This window comes from Arachis ipaensis, chromosome B6 (genome assembly GCF_059453495.1).
Source record: "Arachis ipaensis isolate K30076 ecotype BB chromosome B6, ASM5945349v1, whole genome shotgun sequence".
Classification (NCBI taxonomy): domain Eukaryota; kingdom Viridiplantae; phylum Streptophyta; class Magnoliopsida; order Fabales; family Fabaceae; genus Arachis; species Arachis ipaensis.
The window spans coordinates 95,643,917-95,663,208 of NC_142441.1; positions in this window are offsets into that span (position 1 = coordinate 95,643,917).

Sequence of the window (19,292 nt, forward strand, 5' to 3'; positions counted from 1 at the left end):
TTTGCTCAATGAATGTTACAGAATTGGATCACAGCCTCATCAGGATTATGGACCATAAACCCAAAGCAAAAGGAAATCAGGGAAAGGCCTCAAAGCCCAAGAAACACAACATAAGCTCAATTTAGAAAGTGTATAAATAGGATAGAATTTAAGTTAGTTGGGAGGTTTTTACACGGAGAACTTTGGATCATTTTCTTTTAGTTTTGTAATTGAATTCAGAGCTATGACTCACTAAACCCCTTTCATTGGGTTAGGGAGCTCTATTGTAATTCAATGAATCAATAATAGTTTTATCTTCTTCTTCAATCTTTTCTCTTGAATTTTGTTAGAAAGCTTCTCGATCTAATTCCATTGGGTAGTTGTCTTGGGAAAGAAACTACCCATAATTAGAATCCTTCGGAACCTTGGAAAAGGAATGGAGGATTCATGCTAGAGAAGCTTTCCCACAGTGAATTGGATTGGGGTTTGGATGGATATTGTGACATGTAATCCTACCAAATTGTGGTTCATGAAACTGTGTGGTATAATCAGTGATCGAGCATCATCTCTTCTTATGAACATTTAAACCAAGGGATTGGGAATTTGTTTGTTTTTAGAGAGAATTGGTGAGCCAAGGGATTGGGATCCAATCATATAAGATTGCCAAGCAAAATTCAATGAATGCATTGGTTGAGGAAGGGATAAAAGTTGTTTTGATTCGGAGATCTCAATATCTCCTAACACCCAATGAACTCCCCATTCCTGATTTACCACTTTCTCTTTACATTCTGCAATTAAATTCATGCAATCACCCCCATCCCTTTTAATTTCAGCAATTTAGCTTCTCGCTCTTTAATTCATGCAATTTTACATTCCGCAATTCTCATCTAAATCTTGATTCCGCTCAACTAGAACATACTTCTAATCCGAATTGCTCACTCAACCAATCCTTGTGGGATTCGACCTCACTCTATTGTGAGTTTTTACTTGACGATAACCGGTGCACTTGCCGGAAGGAATTTTGCCGATCGTGCAATTTCCTAAATCGTAGCATATCAAGTTTATGCATATTAGCAACGCGTGGGTAGGCAGTCACGCATTTCGCACAATGCTTGCGCAATGCTCACGCAACTCTCGGGAAAGTGTACCCAGAGTTGCAAAAACGCAAGCGACGCGCACGCGTCCTACACGCTTGAGCGTGGATTTTTTTTTACATAGAGAAAGGTATTTTTAACACATTCCTGGCAGGTATCCAAGCTAGATAGTCAAGAAAACACTCACAAATTCATGCACTACTCAAAATAAAGCATTTTCTCTAACCTTATCAATTCATCTATACCAAGATTAATGAAATCTACATGAACATTATAACAATTCAACAAAGTCAACAAAAGCTAGCATACCTAAGGAAACTCAACAACATCAAGAAAGTATACACAAGGAATATCTTACCATGGTGGGGTGTCTCCCACCAAGCACTTTTCTTTAACGTCCTTAAGTTGGACTGTCATGCGCTTAAGCTTCCTCTCCTTTTGGTGCATCCTCAAGCAGGAGAACCTCCACTTCCCTTGGTGATTTATAGCCATGGTACTTCTTCACTCTATGTCCATTCACCTTGAAAGTTGTAACACCTTGAGGGTCAATTAGTTCCATTACTCCATAGGGCTTTACCTCCTTCACCTTAAAGGGTCCTTCCCATTTGGAACGGAGTCTCCCAGGCATGAATCTAAGCCTTGAGTTGTTGAGGAGAACTTCATCACCTTCTCGAAAATCCTTCTTTCGGATATGGTGATCATGGAATGCCTTGATCTTTTCCTTGTAGATTCACGCATTCTCATATGCCTCCATCCTAAGACACTCAAGCTCCTCTAGTTGTAATTTTCTGGCTATACCTGCCTTGGTGATGTCCATGTTACACTGCTTCACTGCCCAATAGGCCTTATGCTCAATTTCCACCGAAAGGTGGCATGCCTTGCCATAGACGATCCAGAAGGGACTCATCCCTAACAGGGTCTTGTAGACCGTCCTATATGCCCATAGTGCATCTCCCAATCGAGAGCTCCAGTCCTTTCTTTGTGGATTCACCACTTTCTCCAGAATTTTCTTAATCTCCCGATTGGATACCTCCGCTTGTCCATTCGTTTGGGGGGTGATAGGCAGTTGAAACCTTATGTAATATCCCATAGCGCTTGAACAGTGCTTCTACCTTCCTGTTACAAAAGTGGGAACCTTGGTCGCTCACGATTGCTCGTGGCGACCCATAGCGGCACACAATATTATTTCTAATGAAAGAAGTCACGGCATTAGCGTCATCAAAGTGGGTAGGTATCACTTCCACCCACTTTGATACGTAGTCAACTGCCAACAAAATATATAGATACCCACTTGAGTTGGGAAATGGCCCCACAAAGTCTATGCCCCATACATCAAAGATTTCACAGAACAACATTGGTTGTTAAGGCATTTCATCCTTTTGGGATGCATTTCCCGACTTCTAACATTGGTGACATGACACACAAAATTGGTTAGCGTCCTTGAATAAGGTTGGCCACCAGAATCCACAATCAAAAACCTTTTTAGCCGTCCGTTGTGGGCCAAAGTGGCCGCCACACTCGGATGAATGGCAAGCTTCAATAATGGGTTGGATTTTGGATTCCGGAACACATCTTCGAATTACTTGGTCTACTCCCCTCTTCTACAAGTGAGGGTCATCCCAAATGTAATATTTGGAATCATTTCTCAACTTATCTCTTTGATGTTTAGAAAAGCTATGAGGGAAGATCTTAGCAACCAAGTAGTTCGCTATAGATGCAAACCAAGGAAAGCTATCCAAAATAGCATGCAAACTATCCAAAGGGAATGAGTCATCAATTGGAAATGGGTCATATTTAAGATTTTCAAGGCGGCTCAAATGATCCACAACCAAATTTTGAAACCCACTTCGATCCTTAATCTCAATGTCGAACTCTTGCAAGAGCAAGATCCAACGTATGAGCCTAGGTTTCGATTCATTCTTTGTCATCAAATACTTTAAAGCTGCATGATCCGTATATACCACTATTTTGGACCCTAGCAAATAAGATCTGAATTTATCTAAGGCATGAATAATAGCTAGGAGTTCTTTTTCCGTAGTGGTATAGTTGGATTATGCCGCATCCATTGTTTTTTAGGAATAAGCAATGATATAAGGGAGTTTACCATCACGCTATGCAAGCGCGGCACTTACGGCATAGTTTTACGCATCGCACATTATCTCGAATGGCTACGTCCAGTTGGGGCCCCTCACAATTGGTGCCGTGGTAAGAGCTCTCCTTAACTCCTCAAAGGCATCCACACAAGCACTATCAAACTCAAAGTCCACGTCCTTTTGGAGTAGGCGCGACAATGGCAATTCAATCTTGCTAAAATTCTTGATAAAGCGCCTATAGAATCCTGCATGCCCCAAAAAGGAACGGACCTCCCTCACAGAAGAGGGTTGAGGTAAACTGGTGATAATCAACCTTGGCCGGGTTCACAGAAATGCCCTTGTCAGAAACTATGTGTCCTAACATTATGCCTTGTCTCACCATGAAGTGACATTTTTCGAAATTGAGAACAAGGTTAGTGTCGACACATCGTTCCAAGACCTTGGCCAAGTTCTCCAAACAAGTCTCCATAAGATCGAAAAAGACACTCGTCATGCACTGCTAAAAAGTGGTGGGTGCATTATATAGCCCAAATGGCATCCTTTTATAAGCAAATGTGCCAAAGGGACAAGTAAATGTGGTCTTTTCCTGATCTTCAGGAGCAATATGTATATGGAAGTAGCCAGTGAATCCATCAAGAAAGTAATAATGAGATTTACCTACCAGTCGGTCCAACATCTGGTCAATGAAGGGCAAAGGGTAGTGGTCCTTCCTTGTAGCAGCGTTCAACCTTCTATAATCGATGCACACCCGCCAAGCATTTTGCACTCTTTTGGTGACCACTTCACCATCATCCTTCTTAACTGCAGTGATTCCTGATTTCTTTGGGATGACTTGGACCGGGCTCACCCATTCACTGTCAGAAATCGGATATATGATACCCGCATCAAGTAGCCTTGTGACTTCTTTTTTCACCACATCTAGGATATTCGGGTTGAGCCTTCTTTGGGGTTGTCTCACCAGCCGAGCTCCCTCTTGGAAAAAAATACGATGCATACATGTGCGGGATCCCCACAATGTCAGCCAAGCTCCAACCGATTTCTTTCTTGTGCTTCCTTAGGATCTCTAGAAGCTTCTCTTCTTGGCTAGAAAGCTCACTAGCAATAATGACCAGAAACCTTTGGTTATCCTCTAAGAATGCATACTTCAAATGAGATGGAAGAGGCTTCAATTCACTCTTTGCCTCAAGTTGCAGTTCTTTTTCATCAAGCTCTTGGAGTTCATTCTCAACAACTTTCTCTTGCTCACCCTCATGGTCATCCGTCTCTTCAACAATAGGGTAGCACAACTTATTGTGATCCTCTTGTCGTACCTCTGCTACTACCTCATCGATTACATCACATCGGAGAACAGAATACTCTTCGGGTGGGTGTCTCATGGCTTCTTCCAAATTGAACTTGATAGTCTTGTCTCCTACCTCAAAAGAGTATGTGCCGGTAAAGGCATCTAATTTGAACTTAGAGATCTTCAAGAAAGGTCTACCAAGAAAAACAGAGGAAGAGCTTTTATTATCTATTGGAGGACTTTCAAGGATGTAGAAATCAACCGGAAACACCAAATCCTTGATCACCACAAGTACATCTTCCGCTATTCCCACTACGGTAATCACACTCTTGTCGGCTAAGGCAAATTTGGCCGCTGACCTCTTTAATGGAGCTAAATTCAACCGCGCAAAGATAGAAAGTGGCATGATACTCATGCAAGCCCCTAGATCACACATACAGTCATGAAAAGCGACTCCACCAATGCAACATGACACCAAACATGGTCCAGGGTCACCACACTTTTCCGGAATAGGCTTCATTAATGAAGAAATAGAATTACCCAATGACAATGTCTCCAACTCACCTATCCTATCCTTGTGTGTGCATAAGTCCTTTAAAAATTTTGCATACTTCAGAATTTTTTGAATGGAATCAAGAAGTGGGATGGTTACCTCAACCTTCTTGAATACTTGAAGCATGTTTAAATCAAACTCCGGAGTCTTTTTGGCCTTCTTTACCATGGATGGAAATGGGATAAGAATGGATTCGTCCACTATAGCCTTCCTCTTGGGTTTCTTAAGGCTCACTTCTTCTTCCTCATGCCTTGTGTCTACCTCCTCTTCTTCATGTGGGACTTCAACAACCACTTCTTCCTCATGAATGTCTTCCATGACCCTAGCAAGTATCTCCTCCAATATGGTTCCCGACTGTAGAGTAATGGCGTTGAGACTGCCCTTTGGGTTTGGAAGGGGTTGAGATGGAAGGTTAGAAGAGCTTGAGGGTTGGTTGGTGTTATTGGAGGAGGAAAGGGCCAATTTTGATATCATATCGGTGAGGTTGGCTAATTGAACACTCATGCTACCATATTGTTCACTCAAGGTATTAAATTGAGCCTTGTTATTCTCTTCCTGTTTTTCATAGTAGCTCTAAGTTCATCAACTTGGTTGGTGGAAGAGGAGGAGGATTGGTTGGATTGTTGTCATTGATGTGGTGCTTGGTACTTGGTGTAGTTGTTTTGGTTTTGATAGGATGCTTGGTTGTGGTGATTTTGGTTGGTTTGGTGGTTGTTGTTGTTATGGTAGTATTGGGATGAAGATTGGTTGTTGTTGTAGTGAGAAGAATATTTGTTCCATCTTTGATTTTGATTGCTCCCTTGTGGATTGTCCCTCCACCCATAATTGGAGTTATTGCCATGAGAGTAGTTGTTTTGGCCTTGAGAGGGATAGGGTGGACGGTTGTTATAATTCACATTGGCCACGGCAAGGTATACTCCTCTTGAATTTGGTGGCATTAATCGGTGTAATGTGTGGTGCTAGAGCACAAACCACAAATCCTAGGAGGACCTTCAAGTTGGGCAACTTGGGGTGGGGCTTGGATGGCTTGGATGGAATAGAATGCCTTTTGTTCTTTTTGCATCTCCGTAAGGATAGTGGTCATATCCCCAAGCGCCTTGGTTAAGCTTTTTTCAGAAGGGGATGCTTCCACTACACCTTTGAGGAGATTGCTTTTCACTCTTACATGTTGTGTAGCCTCGGCAACATTATTTATCAAGCTCCAGGCTTCTCCCACCGTCTTGTTTTTAGAAAGGGAACCACCACTAGCGGCAGTGAGCAATCTTCTATATTTCGCACAAAGACCTCCGGTAAAATAACTGATAAGCAAATGAGTGTCCAATCCATAGTGTGGACAAGATTCCAATAGCCTCATGAATCTAGTCCAATACTCATACAAGCACTCTTAGTCCTTTTGCATTATACCCAAGATTTCCTTTCAAATATAGTCAGTCTTCTCCGGCGAAAAGAACTTGTCTAGAAACTCTCTTCTCAAGAAATTCCAATTGGTCACAATCTCATCTGGTTGGGAATAGAACCATGTTTTTGCTTGTCCCTCAAGAGAGAAGGGGAAAGCAAAAACCATAATAGCAACTTCATCGGCCACATGTCTTCGAGCCGTAGAACAAGGAACTTAAAAATCTCTTAAATGTCGGATAGGGTCTTGACACAGAAGCCCATGATACTTGGGGAGTAGATTTATCAAGCTATTCTTCAACTCAAAGTTTGGGTCGAGATTAGGATACCTTGCTTGCAAAGGTTGAAGTATGATATCCGGAGCCCCTTGTTCATGCAAGGTGATTCGGCGTGGTTCCGCCATGTTTTGTTCACCTGTGGGATGCAAAGATGTATTAGTGGTGCCAACAGAAGAGTAGGAAGTAGCAGACTCCAAGTCACTCTCGGTTCCGTCTAGTGATTCGGTATGCTCCTCAAGAGAGGTCGAAGCACTAGCCATATAGTCCAACCGCCGTCTAGCTTGCCGAGTGTACAACAAAGTCCATTCAATCTCAAGGTCAAGCTCGGCTAAGCTAGAGTTCAGTTCAGACCGAGTCATCAAACTTAGGAGTCATAGCACATGAATAAAAGAAATCTAAACTATAAGCTAAGTATTGAAAGCAAGTAAACTATCCACACTATTCATATATTCACATAACCAATGTCAAGGCATACGTTGCAACCACTCCCTGGCAACGGCGCCAAAAATTTGACACGAGAATTATTGTCGGTCTAGAATTTCTATTAATAGAAATAGAACGTCGTTGTAAGCATAGTTCCAAACCAACTAACAACTCTCAATCAAATTTTAAAGAATTGGTTGTCACAAAGTTCAACCCCAATAAAAGTAACCGAAGTATTCAAACCTCGGGTCATCTCACAAGGAATGGGCAAACATGTGTATCAACATAGGTTAGAATTCCGGGGTTGGAAGTCATGATAAAGGAATTGAACTAATAGACTTAACAAGCAAGAAATCTTAAAGTGCAAGAAACTAAATCAAGTAACTAAAGCAAGATGTGAGCAATTTCAATTTAACTAGATAACATCCAATGTAATTCTACTCTAGAACTAAACAAGTAACTATAACTAAAGTCAATGCAATTGAAATTTTTGGTTTTCAAATGTGAATAATAAAAGGAACTCTTGGCTAGGCATAGGGATTGGAGTCACCATCCTTGTCTAATAACCATATCTTGACAATTATGAGGAACCAAATTCACTAAGTCTACCTCCAATAGCTTTAAGTACGTAATGTTTACTCCTAAGCTTGAGGTACATCAAGTGGCTTGATCAATCTCAACTCATAAGTCCCAATCCAACTACCAATTGACTTAGTAGTGGATTAGTGTCAATCGGTATCAACTTGACCACTAAGGGTTCTCAAATCACCAAATCAATTAGACCCAATGACTCAAGTTTATCCAATTCCCTTAACCTAGGCCAAGAGTAAAGAAAACTACTCCATAATCAAAGGAAACATTTCATCAAACACATGGTATGCATTAATAAAAGACATAGTCAAATTGCAATCAAATTAGAAATTAAAAGTACCCACTAACAATTATCAATAGAAAACTACTCAAATAACACTATTAATCATGGAAAACATCAATGTCTCGTTAACAATTTAAGATCCACAAATCTCATAAGATGAATAGAAAATGGGAAATAACTAGAAAACATCAATCTAACACAAGATCTCAACAGAATTATACTAGAAAATTCAAATTAAGTAATCAAAACTAGAAATCAACAAAACCCAATTCAGAATTCAACAAGGGAAGATCAAATCAAACTAGATCTAGAGAGGAATAATGGTTTCTCTCTCTAGAAGAATAAGAACTAAAAAAACTAGCCAAAATTGTGTCTAAGTGTGTAATGAATGATCCCACTCTTTCCCCCTAGAGTTCCTGGGTCTTTTCCATACAGAATCAGCTTGAATTTGGGCTTGCTGAGCCTCAAAAATCGCCAGGCACAATTTCTTTAATGGGGTTACGTGATGCTCGTCAGGCATACACGTCATGTACGCGTGCGCGTCGCCTGAATTTCGCGATCCACGCGTACGCGTCAAGCGTGCGTACGCGTCAATAGGGAAGTCACCAATCCACGCAGATACGTCACTCTTCGCGCGCCATACCCAACTCCTTGCACCCACTTGTGCATGCTTCCTTCCTCTCTTCTAGGCCATTCTTGCTCTACAAACTCTGAAATCACTCAACAAACATATCACGGCATCGAATGGTAATAAAAGAGGATCAAAATATGGCATTTTTAAAGCAAAAGAAGCATGTTTTCCATCATGAAGCAATATTAGGAAGAGAACACAAAACCATGCAATTTCTGTGAATAAAATATGGAAAATATTGACAAAACTCTCCAAATTCTACACAATATAAACCACAAAATTGGGGTTTATCAATATACCTAGCCTTAACTGTCCCTCTGACAACAGAGAAACAGTTGTGCAACACTTAGTGTTCCAACCTTCTCTCTAAGTGCAAAGTTGTACAGAGTCCACAGACACCAATTCTAAGTTTGGTGTTGGGCAGACATTATCAAGCACTGAGAACAAAGGTACTAAGAAGAAAGTACCCAAAAGCTGGAGGGATAATAAAATCCCCACTGAAGGCCTCTCACCTGGTATGAGAGTTGTCTTCACAGACAATCCAGTCATTCCACACACTGTGAACAGGATCCTATCTCTAGAACATGTGGAACTTATCCATAAGGAGCTAACCGTCAAGCTAGTGACGTTAAAGAAGCGCTTCTTGGGAGGCAACTCATCAATAATTAATGTTTTCTTGTTTTTCTTTAAGTTTCTTTATGTTATTTCAGTTTAATTTTAATATTTGTTTAAGTTTATGATCATGTGCAGCAGTTAGAACAGAAACAGAAACAGTCAAAGCTAAAAACAGAACATCCTAGAGCAGAGACCTTGCTGGGGTTGAACGCCAACCAGGGTGCACATTGCTGGCGTTAAATGGAAGCCAGATAAGAAATTGTTGGCGTTGAACACCAGCCAGGGAGCCTGAAGCTGGCATTGAACGCCAGTTAAGGGGCAGAACCCGGGCGTCCAACGCCCCAACATAGGCACAGACCTAGTGTTGAACACAAGGAAGGAGGTCCTTCAATAGCGTTTAACGCCCAATGAGAGGTACATAGCTGGCATTAAACTCCAGCCAAAAGCAAGAGCTGGGTGTTCAACACCCACAAGAGGGCAAGAAACTTGAATTTCCTAGCCCCTCAGGATCAGCGGGTCCCACAGAATCTCCACCTACCTCTCCTTCTTCTCTCTCTTACTTTCACTCTTTCCCACATACTTTTTCCTATAAACCCTAACCTAATCACATCCATATCACTTCCCAAAACTATTATAACTCCCACCAATCCCCACCCACTTCAAATTCAAAATTTCCCACCCAATTCCCACCCATTCTTTCGAACCCTAACTTATCCCACTCCTATAAATACCTCTTCTTCCTACCCTTCATACACAGACCATCCATACACTAAAGCTCTACTTGGCCAAATCCACTATCCCTCTCCTTCTCCTCTATTCTCTTTTTCTTCTACTCTTTTCTTTTCTTTTCTTCATATTTTGCTCGAGGATGATTAAAGCTTTTAAATTTGGTGTTGGAAAATCCTTGCCTTTTGCTTTCTATTCCCACTTATGGCACCCAAAGTCGGAGAATCCTCTAGAAAGAGGAAAGAAAAAGCAGCTACTTCCACCTCCGAATCTTGGGAGATGGAAAGATTCATCACCAAAGCTCATCAAGACTACTTCTATGAAGTAGTGGCAAAAAAAAGGGTGATTCTTGAAGTCCCCTTTAGGCTAAAAAAGAAGGAGTACACGGAGATCCGAAGAGAAATCCAGAGGAGAGGTTGGGAAGTCCTAACCAATCCTATCCCAGAGGTTGGGATCTTGATGGTACAAGAGTTCTATGCTAATGCATGGGTTACTAAAAACCATGACACTAGTGTGAACCCAAATCCCAAAAATTGGATCACCGTGGTCCGAGGGTGACCTTTGGATTTCAGCCCAGAAAGTGTAAGGTTGGAGCTCCATTTGCCACTGATGAAAGGAGACCCACATCTTTACACTAGGAGAGTAATTTTTATTCAGAGGCTGGACCAAGTCCTTTGAGACATTTGTGTGGAAGGAGCTCAGTAAAAGAGGGATGCTTAAGGCAAGTCTATCCAACTGAGAAGGCTTGACCTCAAATTCGTAGCTAGAGGATGGATGGAATTTATCCAACGTTCTATCATCCCTACTAGCAATTTGTCAGAAGTGACCATTGACAAAGCCATCATGATTCATTGCATCATGATTGGAAGTGAGGTGGAGGTACATAAGGTAATACCTTAAGAGTTGTACAAGAAAGCTAAAAAGCCTTCCCCCTTAGCAAGGTTGGCATTCTCCCACCTTATCTGTCATCTATGCAATTTAGCTGGAATTATCATAGAAGGAGACATTCCTATTGAGGAGGACAAGCCCATCACTAAAATAAGGATGGAGCAAATTAGAGAGCCAGCACATGGACTACAACAACAGCATGTGGAGCTGCCTCAACAAGAAATCCCTGAGATGCTTCAAGGGATGTATTTTCCTCCCCAAGGCTATTGGGACCAGTTGCACACTTCTCTAGGAGAATTGAGCTCCAGCATGGATCAACTAAGGATGCGACATCAAGAGCATTCCACCATCCTCCATGACATAAGAGAAAATCAAAGAGCCATGAGGGAAGAACAAAGAACCATGAGGGCAGAACAATAGAAGCAGGGGCGTGACATAAAAGAGATAAAACACTCCATTGGATCCTCCAGAAGGAGTAGTGGCCGTCATCACTAAGGTGGATTCGTTCCCTTTACTCCCCTGTTGCCTATGTTATTCTGTTTTCCATGTATTTTGTTTTATTTTCTATTTCTAGTACATGATCATCTGTCTTTATGTCTCAAAGCTATGAAATATTTCATGCATCTCTCACCTTGCTTAAAAGAAAATTTTTATTGAAAAAGAAAAGTAAGATGCATGAATTTCAAGTCATATATTAAGAATAGTTCAATTATTTGATGTGGTGGCATTGCTTTTGTTTTCTGAATGTATGAATGAACAGTACATATTTGATGTTGGAGTTAAGAATATTCGCTCTTGAAAGAATGAGGATAAAAGTGAAGTATTATCGGTGATCTAAAAAATCCAAAAATTGATTCTTGAATCAAGAAAAAGTAGCAAAAAGCAATAAAAAAATATGCGGAAAAAAAATATACATATATATAATAGCAAGCAGAAAAAGAAAAAGCCAGTAGCTCTTTAAACCAAAAGCCAAGAGCAAAAAGTCAATAGATCTTTATGCCAAATGGCAAGATCAAGGTTAGAAGGGCCTAAAAGAAACAAATTCTTAGCCTAAACAGTTCAAATGAGCTGCTTCCCTAACTATATGCTTGTGGTGTGAAGGTGTTGGTGCACAAATTATAAATCACACTTTTTACAACTCGTACTACTAACCAGCAAGTGCACTGGGTCGTCCAAGTAATACCTTACGTGAGTAAGGGTCGATCCCACGGAGATTGTTGGCTTGAAGCAATCTATGGTTATCTTATAACTCTTAGTCAGGAAGACAATAAAATAATTCACTTATCAATTATGATTGCAAGGAATAAAAGGGCAGAACACAAATTATACTTGTATGTAATGATGGAGAATAGGTTGGAGTTTTGGAGATGCTTTGTCTTCTGAAATTCTGCTTTCCTCTGTTTTCTGATTCACGCACGCACGTCCTTCTATGGCAAGCTGTGTGTTGGTGGATCACCGTTGTCAATGGCTACCATCCATCCTTCCAGTGAAAAGGGTCCAGATGCGCTGTCACCGCACGGCTAATCATCTGCAGGTTCTCAATCGTACCGGAATAGGATTTACTATCCTTTTGCGTCTGTCACTACGCCCAGCACTCATGAGTTTGAAGCTCGTCACAGTCATTCAATCCCTGAATCCTACTCGGAATACCACAGACAAGGTTTAGACTTTCTGGATTCTCTTGAATGCTGCCATCAATCTAACTTATACCACGAAGATTCTGATTAAGAGATCTAAGAGATATTCATTTATTCTATGGTGGAACGTAAGTGGTTGTCAGGCACGCTGATGAGCGGATATTTTATACGCTTTTTGGGGTTAATTTCATATAGTTTTGAGTATGTTTTAGTTAGTTTTTAGTCTATTTTCATTAGTTTTTAGGAAAAATTCATATTTCTGGACTTTACTATGAGTTGTGTGTTTTTCTATAATTTCAGGTATTTTTCTGGCTGAAATTGAAGGAGCTGAGCAAAAATCTGATTCAGGCTGAAAAAGGACTGCTGATGCTGTTGGATTCTGACCTCCCTGCACTCAAAGTGGATTTTCTGGAGCTATATAACTCGAAATGGCATGCTTCCAATTGCGTTGGAAAGTAGACATCCAGGGCTTTCCAACAATATATAATAGTCTATACTTTGCACAAGGATAGACGACGTAAACTGGCGTTCTCTGCCCAATTCTGGCGTCCAGCGCTAGAAAAGGATCAAAAGCTGGAGTTGAACGCCCAAACTGGCACAAAAACTGGCGTTCAACTCCACAAATGGCCTCTGCACGTAGATTGCTTAATTCTCAGCCCAGCACACACCTAGTGGGCCCCAGAAGTGGATCTCTGCATCATCCATCATAGTTTACTCATATTTTGTAACCCTAAGCTACTAGTTTAGTATTTAAACAACTTTTAGAGACTTATTTTGTATCTCATGACATTTTTAGATCTGAACTTTGTATTCTCTAACGGCATGAGTCTCTAAACCCCATTGTTGGGGGTGAGGAGCTCTGCTGTGTCTTGATGAATTAATGCAAGTATTTCTGTTTTCCATTCAAACACGCTTGTTCCTATCTAAGATGTTCATTCGCGCTTAACTATGATGAAGGTGATGATCCGTGACATTCATCACCTTCCTCAAACTATGAACGTGTGTCTGACAACCACCTCCGTTCTATATCCGATTGAATGAGTATCTCTTAGATTCCTTAATCAGAATCTCCGTGGTATAAGCTAGAACTGATGGCGGCATTCATGAGAATCCGGAAAGTCTAAACCTTGTCTGTGGTATTCCGAGTAGGATTCAATGATCGAATGGCTGTGACGAGCTTCAAACTCACGAGTGCTGGGCGTAGTGACAGACGCAAAAGGATAGCAGATCCTATTCCGGCATGATTGAGAACCTGCAGATGATTAGCCGTGCGGTGACAGCGCATTGGGAATCTTTTCACTGGAAGGATGGATGGTAGCCATTGACAACGGTGATCTACCTACACACAGCTTGCCATAGGAGGACATGTGTGCGTGAATTAGAAGACAGAGGAAAGCAGAGATTCAGAAGACAAAGCATCTCCAAAACTCCAACACATTCTCCATTACTGCATAACAAGTAACCTTTAATTTATGCTCTCTTGGTTATTTGAAATTCTACTGATAAACATAATTGACTTCCTGACTAAGATTTACAAGATAACCATAGATTGCTTCAAACCAACAATCTCCGTGGGATTCGACCCATTACTCACGTAAGGTATTACTTGGACGACCCAGTGCACTTGCTGGTTAGTGGTACGAGTTGTGAAAAGTGTGATTCATAATTCGTGCACCACACGCGTTCGTGGAGGAATGATAATGATTGTCACGTTTATCACATTCATATTGAAGTGCGAATGGATATCTTAGATAGGAACACACATGTTTGAATGGAAAACATAAATACTTGCATTAATCCATCGAGACACAGCAGAGCTCCTCACCCCCAACAATGGAGTTTAGAGACTCATGCCGTCAAAAGGTACAAAGTTCAGATCTCAAAATGTCATGAGATTGAAATAAACCTCTAAAAGTTATTTAAATACTAAACTAGTAACCTAGGTTTACAGAAAATGAACAAACTATGATATATGGTGCAGAAATCCACTTCTGGGGCCCACTTGGTGTGTGCTGGGGCTGAGACTTAAGCTAATCACGTGCATAGTGCTATTTTGGGCGTTCAACGCCAGCTTTGGATCCTTTTCTAGCGTTGAACTCCACTTTGTAACTTGTTTCTGGCGCTGGACACCAGACTGCAGCATGGAACTGGCGTTGAACGCCAGTTTACGTCGTCTATCCTTGAGCAAAGTATAGACTATTATATATTGCTGGAAAGCTCTGGATGTCTACTTTCCAACGCAATTAGAAAGCGTGCCATTTGGAGTCCTGAAGCTCCAGAAAATCTATTTTGAATGCAAGGAGGTCAGAATCCAACAGCATCAGCAGTCCTTTTTTAGCCTGAATCAGATTTTTGCTCAGCTCCCTCAATTTCAGCCAGAAAATACCTGAAATCATAGAAAAGCACACAAACTCATAGTAAAGTCCAGAAATATAAATTTTGCCTAGAAACTAATGAAAATAAACTAAAAACTAACTAAAACACACTAGAAACTATATGAAATTACCCCAAAAAGCGTATAAAATATCCGCTCATCACAACACCAAACTTAAAGTGTTGCTTGTCCTCAAGCAACTAGATAAATAAAATAGAATACAAATAATTTAAGAAGCAATAATATCTCAGAGTTTTTGAGTGAAGCTCAGATTCTAATTAGATGAGCAGGACTAGTAGCTTTTTGCTTCTGAATAGTTTTGGCATCTCACTTTATCCGTTGAAGCTCAGAGTGATTGGCATATATAGGAACTCAGAATTCAGATAGTGATATTGATTCTCCTAGTTTAGTATGTTGATTCTTGAACACAGCTACTTTATGAGTCTTGACCGTGGCCCTAAGCACTTTGTTTTCCAGTATTACCACCAGATACATAAATGCCACAAACACATAATTGGGTGAATCTTTTCAGATTGTGACTTAGCTTTGCTAAAGTTCCCAATTAGAGGTGTCCAGGGTTCTTAAGCACACTCTTCTCTTTGCTTTGGACCTTGACTTTAACCTCTCAGTCTCAAGTTTTCACTTGACACCTTCACGCTATAAGCACATGGTTAGGGACAGCTTGGTTTAGCCGCTTAGGCCGGGATTTTATTCCTTTAGGCCCTCCTATCCACTGATGCTCAAAGCCTTGGGGTCCTTTTTATTTACCCTTGCCTTTTGGTTTTAAGAGCTTTGGCTTTTTCTGCTTGCTTTCTCTTTTTCTTTCTCTATATTTTTTTTTCTGCAAGCTTTGTTCTTTGCTGCTTTTTCTTGCTTCAAGAATCATTTTTATGATTTTTCAGATTATCAATAACATGTCTCATGTTCATCATTCTTTCAAGAGCCAACATATTTAACAGTCTTAAACATCAAATTCAAAAGACATATGAACTGTTCAAGCATTCATTCAGAAGACAGAAAGCATTGCCACCACATGTAAATAATTAGAATTTATCTTATTAAAAACTTGAAAAATATTGTCTCTTATTCTAAAGAAATTCTTCTATTTTATTCATGTTCAATGATTATGATAAAATTAAATTATCGCTTAATTGGGGATAAAATCAAAAATATAGATACTAATTACTACTATATGACTCCTAAGGTAAAACTAAAATAAAAACAGTTATCACCGAATTAAGGGTAAGATTGGAATTTAACAACCTTTGTTCTGGGAAGTGGATGTTCCTCTAATCTGCGGGGTGCTTGGTCCTTCAAGAGATAATTTCTGGCGCTTCAATTCCCTTAAATCACGCCCTTGCTCCTCTTGTTCTTTAAGCAAATAGCAAAGAATGCTACTTTGTTCCTTCTGTTCTTTCTGTATTTGTTCCATAGCTTCTTGCATCTTGGTAATAGATGTTTCAAGATACTCCCAGTATTCAGATTGAGGGATTTCTGGGAGAATTTCCTGTGTTCTCTTCTTGATGGGGTCATCCTGTGCTTGTTGTTTTTCCATTGATGCTTTGGTGATTGGCCGCTCAACTGAGATATACTCAGTTATTCCCATCCTTACTCCAGCGTCCTTGCAGAGCATAGAAATCTAGCTTGGATAAACTAACCTGGCATCTTTGGAATTTTTGTTTGCAATTTTGTAGAATTCAGTTGAAATCAGTTGATGAACTTCCACTTCTTTTCCCATCATGATGCAATGGATCAACACTGCTCTTCTAATAGTGACTTCAGAATGGTTGCTTGTGGGCAGCAGAGAATGCCCAATGAAGTCCAGCCATCCTCTGGTGACTGGTTTGAGATCTTCTCTTTTGAGTTGAATTGGGACACCCTTCGTGCTGGTGGTCCACCTGGCTCCAGGGATGCATATATCCTCTAGAATCTTATCCAGACCCTTGTCTGTTCTCATCATTCTCCTATTGAAGGAGTCTGGATCATCTTTCAGCTGAGGTAGCTTTAAGATTTCCCTGATCTTGTCAGGGTGGGTATGAACAATCTTTCCTCTGACCAAGGTCCGATAGTCATAGATAGCAGATCCAGATAGTCTTTGCCTGTCTGTATGCCACATATTAGCATAGAACTCCTGGACCATATTCCTTCCCACTTTTATTTCAGGATTGGCTAGGATCTTCCAGTTCCTGATTCAGATTTGCTCACGGATCTCCAGATATTCGTCTTCTTTCAGATCGAATCTAACTTCCGGGATCACTGATCTTAGACCCATTATTTTGTAATAATGGTCTGAATGTTCTTTAGTTAAGAACTTCTCTTGATTCCAAAGTTGTTTTGGAACACTCTCTTTCTTGCCTCTTGGAGTGGGTTATTTTCCTTTAGGAGCCATGATCTTAGTGATCACGGATAGGCACACCAAACTTAGAGGTTTGCTTGTCCTCAAGCAAAAAGAAAAGAAAAGAGAGGGAGAGAAGGAGAGCTAGGTGCAGTTGAAGATGGGAGGGGAGGGAGGCCGAACCCATATTTAAAGGGAGGGGGTGGGTTATTTCGAAAATACAAAGAAAGATAAGATAGAAGATATGATTTAAGATTAAAAAGATATGAAAGATATTTGAAAAAGATAGATTTGGATTTTTGAAAAAGATAGTATGGAGATTTGAAAAAGATATTGATTAGTTGAAAAGATTTTTGAATGAAAAGAGATAGATTTATTTTGAAAATTTTGAAAAAGAGTTGAATTGGATAAAAAAAAGGATTTGTGCTTATGGATTAAGATATATTTGATATTTTTAAAATAGGGTTTTTAGAAATTAGGGATTTTAGAAATCAGGGTTCTTAACATGTTTATGCAAGAAATCATGAATTGAAACATGAAAATTAAATTTAGAATGAAAAATGTGAAGTAAAAATGAATTCACCTCCTCCCCACCATCCTGGCGTTTGAACGCCCAAACGCTGCATGTTTTGGGCATTCAACACCCAAATGCTGCCTCTCTTGGGCGTTCAATGCCCAGCTGCTGCTTCTTTCTGGCGTTGAACGCCAGGAACTCCTTTGTCACTGGGCATTTTTCTGAACGCCCAGGACGCTGTAAATCTGGCGTTAAACACCCAGAAGGAGCTTCTTTCTGGCGTTGAACACCCAGAAGATGCTTCTTTCTGGCGTTTAACGCCCAAATGGCTATCCTTACTGGCGTTCAATGCCCAATGGATGCTTCTTTTGGGCGTTGAACGCTAAAAACAGACTTTTACTGGCGTTTTCTTGCCAGTGAGCTATTTTTCTCTGTTTTGTGTGCAGAATCCTTCTGTAACCCTGTGAACTTATGCAATTAACTCTTTACCTTAGTATCAGTGAACTTTATATAAACAAATAAAATCAAGAATAGGGCAAAATGCTTAGAGGAAGTGATGCCCCATGGCTGGGTTGCCTCCCAGCAAGCGCTTCTTTATTGTCTTTAGCTGGACCTTGCTGAGCTTTTAATCTAGCTTCAGCCTTGAGCACTCTTGCTCAACATTGCCTTCAAGATAGTGCTTGATTCTCTGTCCATTAACAATGAACTTCTTATCAGAATCAATATCTTGAAGCTCCACATAACCATATGGTGATACACTTGTAATCACATATAGTCCCCTCCACCGGGACTTCAGTTTCCTGGGGAATAGCCTGAGCCTAGAGTTAAACAACAGAACCTTTTGTCTTGGTTTAAAGATTCTAGATGACAGCTTTCTGTCAGGCCACTTTTTTATTTTTCTTTATAAAGCTTGGCATTTTTGAAAGCAGTGAATCTGAATTCCTCTAGCTCATTTAGCTGAAGCAATCTTTTTTCTCCAGCTAATTTGACATCAAAGTTTAGGAATCTGGTTGCCCAGTAGGCTTTATGTTCCAGTTCCACGGGCAGGTGGCATGCCTTACCATACACAAGTTGGTATGGAGAGGTCCCTATAGGAGTCTTGAATGCTGTTCTATAAGCCCACAGAGCATCATCCAAGCTTCGTACCCAATCCTTTCTACGGGTACTTACAGTCCATTCCAGGATTCTTTTTAGTTCTCTGTTAGAGACTTCAGCTTGCCCATTTTTCTGTGGGTGATACGGAGTCGCCACCTTGTGGCGAATCCCGTACCGGACCATGGCAGAGTCAAGCTGTTTGTTGCAGAAGTGAGTGCTCCCATCACTGATTAGTACCCTGGGAACACCAAACCTGCTGAATATATGTTTCTGGAGGAACTTCAGCACTGTTTTAGTATCATTGGTGGGTGTGGCAATGGCCTCAACCCATTTTGATACATAGTCAACTGCCACCAGAATATAAGTGTTTGAGTATGATGGTGGGAAAGGCCCCATGAAATCAATACCCCATACATCAAACAACTCAATCTCCAAGATTCCTTGTTGAGGTATGGCGTAACTGTGAGGCAAATTACCAGCTCTCTGGCAACTGTCACAGTTACGTA